Below are 16,390 nucleotides of genomic sequence, written 5' to 3'. Positions count from 1 at the left end.
TGTATGAAATGTGTTCTGGGACATTTACAGGGGGGGTAAAAGACAGAAGAACCAGGATATGTAAAAGTTAGGAACTGAAACTGAGGGTAAAAGGGATCTGAAGAGCTGGCTCATCAGTTAAGATCATGTACCAAACTTGTGATGGCTGCAGTTCAGTTCCCAATGTCCACATCTGGTGGCTCACCCATCAGATTTAAATAGAACTCTAGGGTACCCTATACCCCTACACATTTGGCCTCCATGGATGCTAAAATATACAGCACATGTGTGTGAACACACACACACATACACACACACACACACACACACACACACACACACACACACAACATAAATCTTTTAAAAGAATTAAAATAGAAAGATTTTAAGCACCCACTGGGCCTAATACTTTGAACAGGTGCCTGAAGGAAGTGAATGCTTTGTTATACTATCTACAGAGCCATTGAACTTCATTTCTAGGTGTTGCTTTCAGGATCAGGTACAATTATACTTTTAAAACTATGGCAGCTAGTACAAACAACAGGTGTGAAGACGAAGAATTATTCACTAGTTCAAACTTCCATAACTGTGAATGAAGAGGCTGAAAGCAATAAAATTCCCACATGAGATCCTTACCTTTGAAAAAACGAGATTTATTTTAACTTTATAGCTTGGCATTCACTTTGTACAGACACCGAAGCAGCATTGTAAAGCATGTAAATTCACTTCAGAAATATAAAGGTTAAAAACAAATAATTGGTTTTTTAAAGAGTGGTTTTTTTTTTTTTTTTTTTTTTTTTTTTTTACTTATAATTGGCTGAAACTTCTGAAAGCAACTTATAAATTAGGAGAGCAGCTGTACCAGTTAGCTTCCTATAACTGTAATCAAATACTTGAGATAACAACTTAAAGAGAAATACCTTTTTGGCTTATGTTTTCAGAGGTGTCTATCCATAGTCAGCTTGGGTCTTGGGTAAGGTTGAATATCATACTGTCCAGAGAGTGTGGAGAAGGAAACTGTTCATCTTATAGTAATCAGGAATGGGAGAGTAGATACTGCTTACACCCTTTTACTTAGCCTGTCAGCTCCTACTCCCCCCCCCCTTTTTTTTTTGTCTATTTCTGCCCTCAGCTTATATGACCCTGCTTTCTACAGCCCACATTCATGGCAAGTCTAACTTCTTAGATAGTTCTTGGAAACATCTCAGAGACATAACCAGTGGTGAGAAGTGAGGCTTAATAAGCTCCTAGGTGCCTCTTGGTTCAATTAAGTTGACAACTAAGATTCTCCACCATAGTGGATTCGCTACATCATATACATCCAAACGCTGTATTCTTTCTATCAAAGGACTACAATGATGAAATCAGATACCAAAGACTAAAACTTTTGAAGCCTGGACTAAAAATAAATCTTTCTTCTTGTAATTTGATTTTCTCAGATAATTTTTAGAAAGCTAAAAATCTGACTAGCCCAACTGTGCAGAGATTTTGAATTTGAAAATCTCTCACTAGGTGAGGAAATCTATTACATAGACAGATTGGAGTGAAGAATTTCCTATTTTGCCCTCCTCTCACCATATCTCCAGGGAAGGCCATTTGGTACCTTTTAGGAATGCCAATATTTCCTTAGTACTCTCTATTAAATCACCAACATTATTCCCAGTGGTGATGACTGTGTACCAATGTAATCCCAATAACCCTGTAAAGTATGACAAGTTACATGGCTTATACTAATGGCCTTTTTGTAGGGTGGAAATCTGAGATTAACATGTACACAGGATTGGGATTTTGGAAGACTTCTCTTCTGGGTTTGGGCTCTCTCTTTTTCCTCTGTGTGTTTACGTGGGCTCTCCTCTTTTTTGGCATGAGCACCAGTAATATCAGATCAAGGCCTACCCTAATGACCTTGTTTTAATTTAGTAATTGTTCCACTTTACTTTTTCATGTGATCCCCAAGGTACCTTCTGAGAAATCAAAAAAATAAATTTTTATAATTTTATACATACATACAATATTAGTAGGTCTGACTCTCTTCTTCAAGTACAATGTATGTCTTACCATCCAACCAACTTCAACTCTTTTACATTGTCTTATTTTTTTTTTTTGTAACCTACTAACCCCTCCTCCTTTGTTTTGTTTTGTTTTTTTGAGATAAGATTTCTCTGTATTGCTTTAGAGCCTGTCCTGGAACTATATCTGAAGACCAGGCTTGCCTCAAACTCAAAGATCCTCCTGCCTCTGCCTTCTGCAAAGACATGTGCCACCAAAGTTAGGCACAATAATTTTTTTCACTATTTATTTCCTTTTTTTTTTCTCTCTTCTCCCTTGTCTTCTTGAGGCCACAGAAATGTGGCTTTGACTCCTTTACAGTGACAGGATCAGCACTGGTACCTTATGAAACCAAAGGTACCTGCCAGTCCTTGGCCTGTCAGTCTTTGACTTGTCAGACCTTGGATTGTCATTTCTTTTCTTGCCACAGTCCTTGTCTGGTCTCTCATGTCAGTCTTCATTTGATAGCACAGGATCCACATTCAGGCTGTAGATTTATTTTCTTACTTTCACAACTTCCTTTTACTTCCCTGATAATTCCTTTGCAGTTAGGAAGGTGTTGTATAGCTCTGTGTTTTTCTATGGTCTTCCATGGGCTGTCATTGTCTTCTTTTCAGACCCATGATGCAAATAGAATATTGCAAATATGGATGGTTACAATCTTCTTGGATACTTGTTAATTATGTGACATTAACATTTATGGACATAGTTGGTTATTTTGATGCATCTAAGCCAACATTCAGGTTTAAAACAATTTTGCATTTTAAAATGTTTTTTTAATTGGAGAGAATAATGCCCTCTTTAAATATTAATTAGTTTTCAGATATGTGATATGGCACTGATTTGGCCTGCATTGGGTGCCTAATAACTAAATGTTGAATAGATCAATAATACAATTTTGAGGGAATAATAAAAATATATAAAACCATGACAAATCCTAAAAGAGGTACATATGAAATTTGACTCAATGATTTTCCTCTGTTGAAATTATCTTTCAGATGCATAAAATATGTAAATAGATTTTCTGTTAATGAAAAATGTAATGCCAATATGATATAGATTACTTATTCTGTTCAGACCTGAGATCAAAGGTCAAAACTATTGGACTTTTTTTGCCATAGTCTTCATCAAAGTGTGTGAAAACAGTGAAAATAAATAAGCAAAGAGGACAACTAATTTAAGCATGCAAATATAAGATTCTAAACCAGTATAAAATACCAAATTATTTTAGGAACAATAGACATGTAGTTCCTGATTTATGTAGAAGGAAGATATCTAAATTTTTGAAATCACAAAAGAAATATGAAACTGAGGAAATTACAAGCTTATATTTTTTGGAATATAAAAAAGAAAAATGATTCAGACTTCTAAACTTCCAGCCAAGCTTCCCAAGGGTCAGAGATTTTTATTAAAAGGGGAGAAAAGTCCACACAATATAATAAATCCATTATTCTTTCATTTTGCAAAATGTCAAACTCCATGTGATCCTTTTAATTTCTATGGGTGTTCTAAACAGATCATATCTAGATAGGAGCTCATACACAGCATGGCAAGTATGGATCAGAATGTGCTTAAAAGGCCTCACCACTTTACACACACACACACACACACAATCATCACCATCAGACTATTATGAAAATCATTTAGCCTGACATAGTATATAGTTTTCTGTTTCTTGTCTAACATATCTATGCTTGCCCAATTTTATTTCATAACAATGAATTTTGTGTCAAAAGGATGTGGACATCACAGTGAAGAAAGGTCACAGACAGGTCACTACTTTTTCCTTAGTCAAAGTGACACGATTTTCTGAAGTTGTTCTTGAGGGAGTAAGGCAAAACTGGATGATTTGGTCTGAAATGCACAGCTTCCCTTTCTTCATCTCCTTTCTGACAGACGGAAGCTTATGTCATTTTCTTGCGCTCATCTTAATAGATGAAACTTTGGACAATTATCCAATCAGCGAATTGAATAACCCAGCATATGTGTTTAACAGAGAATAAACTTCATTCCACCTCACCGTTAACTAATGGCTTACAGGCACAAAAGCATTTTTCTTTTCCTTGCTTATCAAAAGCTATGGACTTCCTGTTTCATTATTTTTTAAGTCTACATAGAATGGTCTAAAGTGGTCTGAATATTAAGACATAATCAATCATTGTACACATACTAATTACTTTCTATCCTCCCCTTCCCTTGTCATCATGGTCCAAAGCAGGTTTTTGAGACCGAGTGTACTCACATGAGATGTTGACTGCTTCGCGCCACTGCATGTTTGTATGATCTGCCTGATCCTAGACCCCTAGAGAAAAATTTGTGTGTGCATACTGTACATGAACTTTAGATAAATAAATAAACACACGGAGCAGCTTCCAGATAATTGAAAATGAATGAAGGAGGAAGCAAAAAGAAAACCATTTCCTCGGGGATACACAGCTAAGGTGGCAGGTATGATTAAAATCCATATGATTTATGGGTAGGTGGATTACAAGCATGACAACCCTGTTAGTGTTTGTTTGGGTGCATTTGACAATAAAGTTTTGTTGTTGTTGTGCTTGCTGTGGGTTTTGCTCAGCAGTTAGCCTCCCAGGAATTCCTAGTGCCTGACTGAGCAGTAATTTAGCAAGCTCTCTTGTGCTCTTTTCCTGTCAGCATTAACATGTCAATTCATTTTAATAGTCTGGGCATGCTCAGTGGGCATGCATTTTCTCAGTAGGTATCCCATGAGTCTATCCCGTGGTGCAGAAATGTGTTATAGCTTGTCTCAGACCTCAGAGATTTCAGCAGGTTTATTTTCATTATAGCCAAGTATATTTGTTAAAAACAAAGACAAAGTATATCTAAAATCAAGTCCTTAACAAATGAAATACGTTATATAGATTTGATTGCTAATTTAAGCTCTTTCAAAGATGAGGTTATACAATATTTCCCTCCAGAAAATTATTATATGGAGGAGCATAACACAATGTGTATTGTCACTGCTTGTAGGTTTTGAAGTTAAGTGATATTCTGTCACAATGGGGGACTTCCTGTAATCAAGATGAATAGTTGAAGTGGCTTTTATATTAATGAGAATTTGCCTACCTTCTTTCTAATTAAGGTGTTTTCAAATGTTTTCTTTTTATCTAATGTTTTTTCCATAAGTAGATGAATTAAGGAGTTAGTAAGTACACACATAAGCAAATAAATAACCACTCACATCAGACTACCAATTTGTGTTTTATAAATCTATTCATCAAATATCAAACTAGATATCAATTTCCATCGAAATTTGCAAGTGTTAGGAAACACTTTGCCAGATAAGAAAGGACATAAGAAATGAAAAACTGAAAAAAGGAAACAAAGCTAAAATTCCATGCCCAAAATAAAATATGTGTTTTGTTTTGATCATGGCCACACAAGTTTAATTGTTGATTCTGATAATATAAATACTTCATTAAAAAAATAATCCTCTGAAAGTGAACTTTAATATGAGCCAAAAACTTTCAGAGTTGCTCTGTTGAATCACGTTGGACCTCAGAATTTACAAGACTACTGAACAATTCCATAGTATCAAAAGATAAGAGGAGAGGTGAAAGAAATTCAAGGTAGACTATTATAGCAGCCTTTTCTTTGAATGTTCTATCCATATGATTATATTTTATTTTTCTTATCCTTCAATTCACTTTACTTAATGTAGAGAGGCTAGTTTTGTCTGTTCCATTATGTATGATCAATGAGTGATTTTCTCTGGTGCAGGTTTGTAGAAATGGTTAGGCATTTGTGCATCATTACTTGGCAAAATAAAATTCTAGTCAAAATTAACATTGTCTGCAATGAATGGTTTCTTATACTTCTACTTCACATGTGCTCCTTTTTAACCAGTAAAAATTCTGTAGAATAAAATAAAAGACAGTATTGTAAGTTATTTTGCATATAGAGGATTTTATTAATATTTGGTGTAAAGCTTTAGAATGTTCTACAGTATCAGAGTTTTCACTTTTCATTCTCATGCACTCTTGGCCATGTATATTCCCAATTCTCATTGGTGAGAGTTCTTTTAACACTTCAAATGAGTGACTTCATCAGCACTAGTAACTTGATTCTAAAACTTAGTGATAAGATTTAAACTGATACCAACTACATATTTTTTAATATCTAAAAAATATTTATCAAGACACAAGAAATAGCTGTTCTCAGTGCTTACAAGGGGCAGAGGAAGTGTTTTTTATACTTTAAAAGGCAAAGTGGAAGGATAGAGCATAATAGGAAGAGATAGCACGGATATTAGTTGGGTGTAAAGGCAGAGGTCAGAACAGATGGAATATCTCCAATTTCTGACGTGATATATTGCTGGTTTCTGGTGCTCTGCCTAGTCCATTGGCTCATTTTCCACATTGTGTGCAGTGGTGTACCTTTACATGTACAGCTGTCGGTTTTGGGCAATTCATCTTAAGGACACTGGAGAAAAGAATGAAGGAGCCAAATCCATCAGCTAAAGTTTGTATTTTGAGTAAAACTGAATAGTATTCAGTCCTCTTGAAAAATAAAATAGTTAAATAAAATAGTAAATATCACTTTACTGAATAAAAACTTTGTTAATGAAAAATGCAATAGTAAAGCTCCCATTTTATTATATATTATCTTTACACATTCATTAATAATACTATTAAAAATAATTATCATTTAATAAAACAAGAGATTAAGACCCACTTTTATTCAGCGTGCAATGGATTATGTAGCGGCAGTAAATTCTGTGGCTTGTGTTTCTGCTGAAATGTGTCATTCTCTACAGCAAATATATTTGTGGATAGCTGATTAATAATGTTTATTAGGAAAACTATAAATCTCTGTTTTAATTACACACACACACACACACACACACACACCACATTTCACAGCCATCCCAGAATAATGCATGAAATAAACACTATATACTAATTATTTCAATTAAATTTTATGTTAATATAATAAAAATGCATCATCAATGTTTCTGGCCAAAATATACATAATTGTTTTCTTTTTTTGAAGGTAATGTTGAGAGTTGTTAATTTATTATCTGTTCAAATATCTATGACAATTTCTTTTTTTTAAACTGTGGGTTTATAATTCTATTTCCGAAATAAACCAACTTCTAGGAGTTATTTATACTTGGAAAATTTTTACAAAGGATTCCTACATGGTCTAGTCTCCTGGTATTTAAAATAATGAGTAACTCTCACACTAATAGCTTTAGCCTCCTGGTACTTCTTTTTAACGTATAGATGGACTATGAGTTTTCTCAGAAGGTACAAAATGTCATTAAAGGCTCAGGTGGTTGAAATCAACATGAAAAATACATGCTGCATTTTCCCTCCTTACACTCACTAACGTAATCAGATTCCAAGTCATCTTACCTCCCACCCTCACAGCTCATGGAGATTAATTAGTTCTTAGACTCTCGTCACATGATCTTTTCTGTCTGTCATTTAGCTGGCTGATTAGAACTATAAGCCGTCTCATGCCCCAAAGGACAGATTAAATTTTGTATTGTTTGTCTTCTTTCTTTAAGGGTAGATTTTCTAAAAAGTTACAAATGATTGTGTTTTGTTGTTAGATAGTTACCATTATAACGTTTTGATGAAGGCAAATGTTTAAATAAAAGTAAAATGAACATCCCCTATAGTTTGAAATAAGATATTACAATGACATCTAAAAATAGGCTTAGAAGGATGTACATTATTACATTCAGTAAATATTAAAATTAGTCTTCTGCAGTAAATATTCACCTCACAGATAAGGATCCAAAGGAATTCAAATTAAGGAAAGTGATAGCTGGTGTCCCCAAGACAATTTTTTAATGTCAAAGTGAATATAAGCTTTGAAAAAAAAGTATTTAAAGTCTATCAAATTTAGCAAAATTATTGTTTGCTTAGTGGTACACTGCTTTTTTTTTTTTAAAGGACCAACAGATCCAGAAAATAACAATAAAAAATCAATCACATATGTGCTAATCCCTAACAGTATATATGCTGTGATGTTTATTACCCATTTTTCTGACTGATACTTGTAGACCATGCTGAGTTTAAACTAACTGGCCATAGCTTCAGTTGTTTTGTTAGTTTATATGACTACAGATTCTGAATCAGAAGAAAAAACTAAAGCAAGATACATTGGTAAATGATCTCAATAAGCTCTATAATGTGTGATTAAAGTGAGGAGAGAAATATTGTCAGCTACTGGTTGTAAGGACCTTGATATTTCTAGCTGAGGTCTTAATTAAGGTGTGAGGAAAGACTGGAAGTACAGCATTTTTTTTTCTCATTCATGTCATTAAACCAGTGAACCACAACTACATGTAGGATTTAAGGTAACATGGGACCCTGTGAAATAGTTACCATTCAACATAGGTGGTTCAGAACTGTGACTGCATGCTTGTCAGCTCCCTGACTGCAGATTTCTTTTCAGAGACATTTAACAATAAACAGTCACTTCTGCAAATACACAAGATTCCTGGGATATTGAATGAAGGCATCACAGAATTTCTCACTGCTCAGGTGTTGCAGACACATTATCATTCAGAAACTGTAAGGATCTGTTCGCCTTGCCTGCAGAGTTGGATCACTGCCTTTGGCAGTGACCCCAGTCTCCTGCAGATGATGATATCCTTTACACCTAGGTAGAAAATGGGCCAATGTGGAAGCCAGTAGACAGTTTCAATTGAGCTTATGCTGAGAAAATAGCAGCATCCATTCTATGCATGGAGACATAATATGGAGACCATCATCAAGCAACATTGAAGCCTAAGCTTCAATGAGAATCTTTGGGTTGTTTAAATCTCATAAACACAATATTTTCTTTTCCTTACTAGCATACTGCCCACCATCTGCTACTTCCTGACTTATTACGGTAAGGAGAAGTTTATCACTTGCCTGTGACTATCATAGATTAGATGTGTACCAAATTTCACATGTTAGATGCTTGATATTCAAGAGTGATGCTGGCAGTTGAACAAGAATATGAAGAAGGAGCTGTTGTGCTGTTAGTAAAGTGAGCACATCTCTTTTGCTTCTCTTCCACACACCCTAGATCAATCACAAGTCTTCTTCTCAAGAGGCATTCCCAAGTCCCTACTAAATGTTACACTCTAATATTAGGTTTTCCAGCCTTCAGAAACATCAGCTACATAACCCTCTTTTTTATTAATTACTCATTCTGTTATAGCAACACAAGTTAGATCAAGAAGCTATCTTTGAAGATTCATTAACACAGAGGTAAATGATATGAGGTAAACTCAACATCTAAATTTGAGCATTTACTGATAAATTTTATAATCATTTTCTTCATGATATTTTCCCAAGGAATATAAATTCCAAATATTTAAATAGCTGAACTCCAGTGTAAGACTGGTAATGACATAACCACACACAATAGATCCTCTGGTCCAATAGACTTCTGTAGAAAACATGTTTTTAGGAAACATATACTTCATACTATTTTTCCCCAGGAAGAATCCTCCTACATTCTTTGGGGTTTTTTTTGTACACACCATTACTTGAAATTTATTAATAGTACCAAAATTTCTCCCTTACTAGGTAAGCACTTTATGTTAAATTTACTATCTGCTTTAGAAATTAAGAACTATAACACACACCTGAATATTTTATTGATACTTGTAAGGTATGATTCTCTACTTTCTCAAAATAGACCATTTTCAGAGGGACAGGATACTTAAACAGTAAACAACCCCCATACATATGAACTCAAAAAAATAATCAAATGGCTGAATATATCCATTTATATCACCAGTAGGCAGCATTACAAGCAAGACATGTTGATCCTGGTTTCCTGTTCCACTGATAAAAGGGAATATGCCAATTTTGTTCTAGTCCTGAGCTGTCCAATATGTTCTTGGAAGGCAAGTTTCCATGTTGAGTGAATAAGTATCATTGTTTCCTTCATAATGGTTCTCCCCCTCTTTTGGCTGGCTCTGAAAAGCTGCCACCACAATAGCTAAGAAATAGTCCTGTTCAATCACTAAGTGTCTGCTGAACCCAGTATGTAATAGGAAAGATTTTGTATTCATCATTACATGACTGGCACGAGAATAATTTTGCTCACCAGGTCATCGTGTCATGTCAGCCACATTAACTTGGTTAAATAAAATGTATAAGCTATGTTACTTCCCAGAATGATCAGTTTTATAGAAAAAGTAAACAAGTTTTTTTTTCTACTCTCTGCTCCGTCAATGACACTTATTTTAAAATGTCTGGTTAAGGAACAGCATTGACTGAATTTATATTATAAACTAGAATCTATATGCTTTCAAGGGAGCATCAGTTTCACAGCTGCTTTTGATGAGTGTAACTAGGCTAAGGATCTAGACCTTAATACAAGATCCAGTTCACTAATATTTATTGCTCCAAATGCAATCTATATTAGCATGTCACCCCTGTATCAAAGCAGAAGACAGCAGTATTTATGATTATTAGTACAATATTGAATCATCCTGAACCAATTACTGATCCAATTACTCTGTCATTATTACCTTCTGAATAGGGCTTGATTTGTCTGTGATAAATATGATGCAATTAAACCACCTTTTTACATAATAAAGCACTGCAGGTGTTTATTCTTAAGAGTTCACAAATACCAACAACCAATAGATTTAATTAACAAAATCCTTGAAGTAAGTGTGAATTTCATTAAATTATTTTAACTTTAACATGCACCTAAAGTGTATCTTATTGAAAGATAAAACTGTATAATCTTTTGTCCAGCTATTGTTTAGAAACTATACTAGTTGTCAGCCAAACAAAAATTTAAATAGTTGATCATGTTGACTGAGAATAGCATTCTTTCATAACATTAATTGGATTGTAAAGAAAGGAATCAGTTATAATATAAAGAACTGATAACTATAGAAATTGTTTGTATTCAAGTTTAAAACAAATGATCACTTGTATTTACATTTGCTTCTGTACATGATGCATAGTTTAGTTAACCTAATCACGTTTAACTCGTCATCAATGAAAGCAAAATAAAAAACAGTACAATGTTAAAGAGGTCATATTGGGTGTGGGTTGTGGCACTCTCCTTTAATACCAGCACTCAGTATGGAGAGGCAGGCAGATCTTTGAGAGGCTAGCCTGATCTATAGAGTGAGTTTTAGGATAGCCAGGGCTACACAGAGAAACTCTGTCTCAACGCCCCCACCACATACACACAAAAAACTAATGAAAGAAAGAAAAAAGAATGGGTAATATTTGTTTAACATTAAGATAATTTTAAGGATCACCACAGATATTGATTTGTCTTCATCCATTCACCCTAAATTGAAAATATTCGTCATAATCATAGGAGTAGAGAATCACTATCCATAGACACATTTCAATATTTTAAAAATATGTTGACCAAGGTAACAATTTATGCAGTTATTACTCTGATTCATAGAACAATATTCATTGCATTGAAGAAGGTTTAAAGAAATGAACAATATAGATTTGGCCTTCCTAAGACTTTAACATAATTAAAGCAACCACTTTTATGAACTGAGTTTTAAAGTTATACTAAAAGCAATTGATTTTTAACAAAACATTGTCAAAAGGATTTAATGTCAAAAGGACTTAATCTTTTATTGGAAAATAAGCTTAATCTATGTATGGACTAGTAGTTATTTAAAGAAACTCTCTAACAATGAAAGAGTAGTTAGCCACTGATATTTAAGTATTTTTTTTTACAGGCATGATTATGCATCATGTAACACCATTGATGGATTGCATTATTCCAATTAATCAAGGATTTCAAAGTGTTTGATAACACAGAATTTATCACACATCTTGCTGTTGATCTTTCTAGGTAATTAAAGAAAATTTCTTGGGCTTTAAAATGTAATTGTACATGTACAAGCAGCTTCCACTTGCCTCTTTTCTTTTTCAAGAGTAGTTCAAAGTGGGAGGGGGAGAGGGTTTTTATTGCTGGCATTTCAATAATTGTAGATGTGCTCTTCGAGAAATCAATTGATAATTCTGAACACCTACCATCAATATCCAATTTTCTCCATATTTTTAAAAGGCAAGAAGAAAGTCCAATCCATTGCAAGCAGATTAATGAACACATGCTCAGCTCTTTTCCTGTATGTTGTGCATATTGGGTGTTAGAAGAAGTCTGTGGGGTTTCACATAATGGAATATTAAAGATTTAAACAAACACTTGCATTGGTACAGTCAGAATTTATTCCTGTAGCCACAGATATTCAGTAGAAATTAAGCGTGTCTACAAACAGAAAAAAGGTACTAGATTCCAGACAATATTTAATCTAAACTGTGTTAAAATAAAAAATACTCATTCCAAGAATAAATTAATGAACTACAATTAATTATATTTACTGTAAAGTGGTCTGGTTTGGAAACACCTACCTCCATACTGATAAAATAAACCTGCATCCTGAAGAAGCTAAAGTAAGTTAAATGAAGATGCTTTTAACAAGGTTATTACTTAAGCAATGACAGGTTTACTGATTTTAGCACCACTGGGTTTTCACAGGAGCTACAGCAAGTGCTAAAATAACACACACCTTCAGGTTCATTAAATTCACCAGCATGATGGAATAACTGATATTTTATAATATTACTGCAGTCCCTCAAAGAACCATCTATAAATAAGATACAGTAGTAACAACGTCTGTGCTGATAAAACAATAAGATAATTCTTTTATGGTTTTTCTGCAGGGAAAAATTGTGTTTAAGCAATATTGTTAGCAGTGTTATATCTCTTAATTTGGATTTCTTTGGTCTCTTATGCCTTTGTTGACATAAAATAGGTATGTTCTCTGAAATGTTTTTTTATGAAGCTGCATTGAGGAAGAAAACTTGTAAAAAAGGTGATATATATTAAGAGGAAATAAACTGAATCTCACACACAAATATTTACTTTATTGTCTGATGTTTACTGGGATATTTATGGAGGCTGTTTTATTTAAAGAACTTATAAAAATCCAATAACCGCCAGAAAGAACAGCATCTCTGATAACTACTTTACAGTAGTCTGCTGTGAGACAAGCCAAAAACATAAATACTGGGCTTCTAATAAATCAATGGAGTCTGGCCTTCAGAGACCTAGGAGACATATGGACAGTAATAGAGTATCTCAGGTTGTCTCATGAGTGATTCCATCTGGATGAAGTCTTGGTGTTATTCACAGCCTACTTCTCCCCTAAAACACCTTCAATCTTATCCACAGCCTCCATCTCAAATGTCAGACCACCTGGGATACGCAGCTGTCAGGCTGAAAGGGAAGCTGCCTGAGAGTGGCCTGGCCTGCCTGTCAGGGAGACAGTCACTAGTAAGCAGGCATTTCTAGGTGCACAGGGACAATACCAGTGAAAGCCAGGAGGTGCACCAAGCCGGCTCTGGGTCAGAGCCAGAAGGGCAGAGAAAGGATTCTGCAAGAAGTATGGGGGTCTTTACAGAAGACCTGCCTCTGGTGTGTTAGTCTCCTTTCAAGATGTTACTTTTTATTATCAGTGATGCAGAGGTTGATGCATTTTCATTAAGAATACATGAAAAGTGTGCAATATTCTTTACACAAATATATGTTTATACATTAGATGTTATTTTCAGGTTCTTTGACATATGTTCTCTTATATACATGTTATATTTTCTGTCATTAAGCAGATTTTGTTTGATCACGCTGTTCTCTGAGCCTTTGCACAATTGCACTTGCTTTCTTTCTCTTCTTTTCCCTATGTTCCTCAGTGTGTGCTGTCATGTGTAGTTCTCATGGTCTGGAAGATAGAGAGCAGATAGTCGTGATAGTCTGAACACAAAGATTTAAAACATTTGATGTTTAGAATGGTTTTCTTCTCTTTGGTATCACCTTTAAAGAAATTGGCAATCATAAAAGCCCTATCACAATTCAGACACACTGCACTCCTCCTAAAGGACTGAGTTGTGATTCAGGGATTCTGAGTCTATTTTAAGGACTCAGTGTATCTTAACTCCACCGAGGATGGTCGTGGATGATCACATCACAAACTAAGCTTTCTGCAAGTAGTCAGACATCACTATTTTGGTTGCTTTGATTTCTGGTTTTATTGATGTTTCTTGGCTTTATAGAATATTTACCAAATGAATGAATAATTTTCTATTAGTCTACATCTGAGAATTTGTCTTCATAGATAATCTATGCTCAATGTGAAATTTTATTTGTCTAAAACTTTATTATTTTATATTTTTTCCAGTGAAGATTTGTTACAATCCTTTAATTCTATACTTAATTTCTTCTTCAGTACAATGCTATTATCAGTTTTCACTTTTTTACTCTCTTTTTCTAAGATAGGGATTTATAAAAACCAAATCTAGTTACTAAACACATCAAAATAAATGCTGATAGGTAAATTAAGTATTGATTGGCTCTCTGGTTTTATTGAAATGCATTGTTCCACAAGGAAGCAAAAGATCATAGTGGATAAAATCATGGCTTTTGAGTCTGATAGCAAGTGGGAACTCATGAATCTCATTCTGATAGCTGGGCAACATACGACCAAACCAGGCACCCTGAATGTGGGTGTCAGCTAGGAGGATTGGCCAGTCTATGCAGCCTCGGGCAGTGGAACCAGTATCTATCCCTAGTGCATAAATAGACTTCAGGAGCCCATTCCCCATGGAAAGATACTCCCTTAGCCTAGAGACATGGGGGAGGGTGTAGGCCCTACACCAAATGACTTGATAGATTTTGATGATCCCTCATGGGAGGCCTCACCCTCATTGGGGAATGGGAAGCAGATAGGATGGGGGGTGGTTGGTGGAGGGCATGGGAAGAGCAGAGGGAGAGGGAACTGAGACTGATGTGTAAAATAAGATGGTTTCTAATTTAAATAAAATTTATAATGAAAGAAAGTTTCATATGTGCCCCATAAAGAGTAGCAAGTATGGAACAGGGTAATACTGCAATAAGGGCTCAGATTCCCATGAGACAGCAGGAAGACCTACTCTCTCAGGCAGCAGATAGTTTATCCTGACAAACCATGAGAAGCACATACAGCCATGCATGTCACTCCCATGTTTCAGTGCTACCCTCAAGTGCCTGGTGTTTGCTCAACAATTTTGACTTTGTGTGTAAATTAAAGATTGCCATTGCCACTTTAGTGTGAGCAAATGAACCCATGGAAATGTTAAGTAATTTGCCTAATGTCACATTAATATTGAAACATGGTTTGAGTCAAGGTTAATGTAATTCCAAGGCTTTCATTCTTTTTTTTTTTTTTTTTTTTTTTTTTTTTGATAGATACTCGAAATCCCACTTGATGCTTCTACGCTGTTTCTAACAATTGGTAGAGAAACGAATGCTTGGTAATTCAGAAAATAGGCCCCAACTCTGTCCATTTTTCTTACCTGCACTGTTGCCTCTCTCTCTGTTCCTGAACTTCATCATCTCTGGCCTGGAATTCTCTTCCAGATCCTTTACATGTCTCACACTTCAGCCTCTGTCCTCTGCATTCTTTTCTCAATGATTTTCCCTGGTGGAAGGATTTTCTCCAGAAAGTGTATGCTTTACTATCCGAATCTGAGAACAACAGCCTGCAGTGGCCAGCTCTATCTGCCATCAAAATTTAGCAAACTCTTGTCTCAATGACAAATTCGTTCATTAGCTGTTTCTTTCCAGCCTGTGAGCTGGCAAAACTTTTTATTTTCACTTATATTTTTACTGTTAATTTGTTGTATTAATATTACAAAAGAATGGTATTCATGATCTGTTCATACATATTGTAACACCCCTTATTTCTTGTGATTATCTAATCATCCATCTCTCTGTTTTCATTTGATTTTTTTAAATTAACACATGACAGAAAACATGTGTGTACCTAACTGTGTCTGCTCTATTTCTTTTATCATTTGGATCCAAGCCACATCCATTTTCAGGCAAATGTCATAATTTTTTTAAAAGGCTTAATAACCAGTTACATATATTTGTAACATTTTCTATATCCATTCATCTACTGGTAGCACCTAGGCCCATTCATGACCTCGCTGCTATGAATAATGCTGCTGTAATAATGGGTCCAAGTGTTTCTGTTGTATGCTGCCTTTGAATCCTATATGTGTATACCCAATACTGATAGGTCACATTACAGCTGCACTTTGAAGCTCTTTTAAAAGAACCTCCATGATGATTTCCACAATGCTTGTACTAATTTTTCCATAAAATAGCTAAGGAGTTTCCTTTTGTCTTTATGCTCGCCAGCATTAATTGTTTCAATTTTTTTCATTTTGTTTTATTTTGTTGATGTTCATTTGAACTTGAACAATATAGATTTTTCAATTTAGTTCTTATTTCTGTCTTCCTGCTATATGAAGTGGTTCAACAGCTTTTTCTTTCTACCTTCATTCCTTCGTTCCTTTGT

Source organism: Phodopus roborovskii, unplaced genomic scaffold, assembly GCF_943737965.1.
Source record: "Phodopus roborovskii unplaced genomic scaffold, PHOROB, whole genome shotgun sequence".
Classification (NCBI taxonomy): Eukaryota; Metazoa; Chordata; class Mammalia; order Rodentia; family Cricetidae; genus Phodopus; species Phodopus roborovskii.
Note: the sequence above shows the minus strand (reverse complement) of the source record.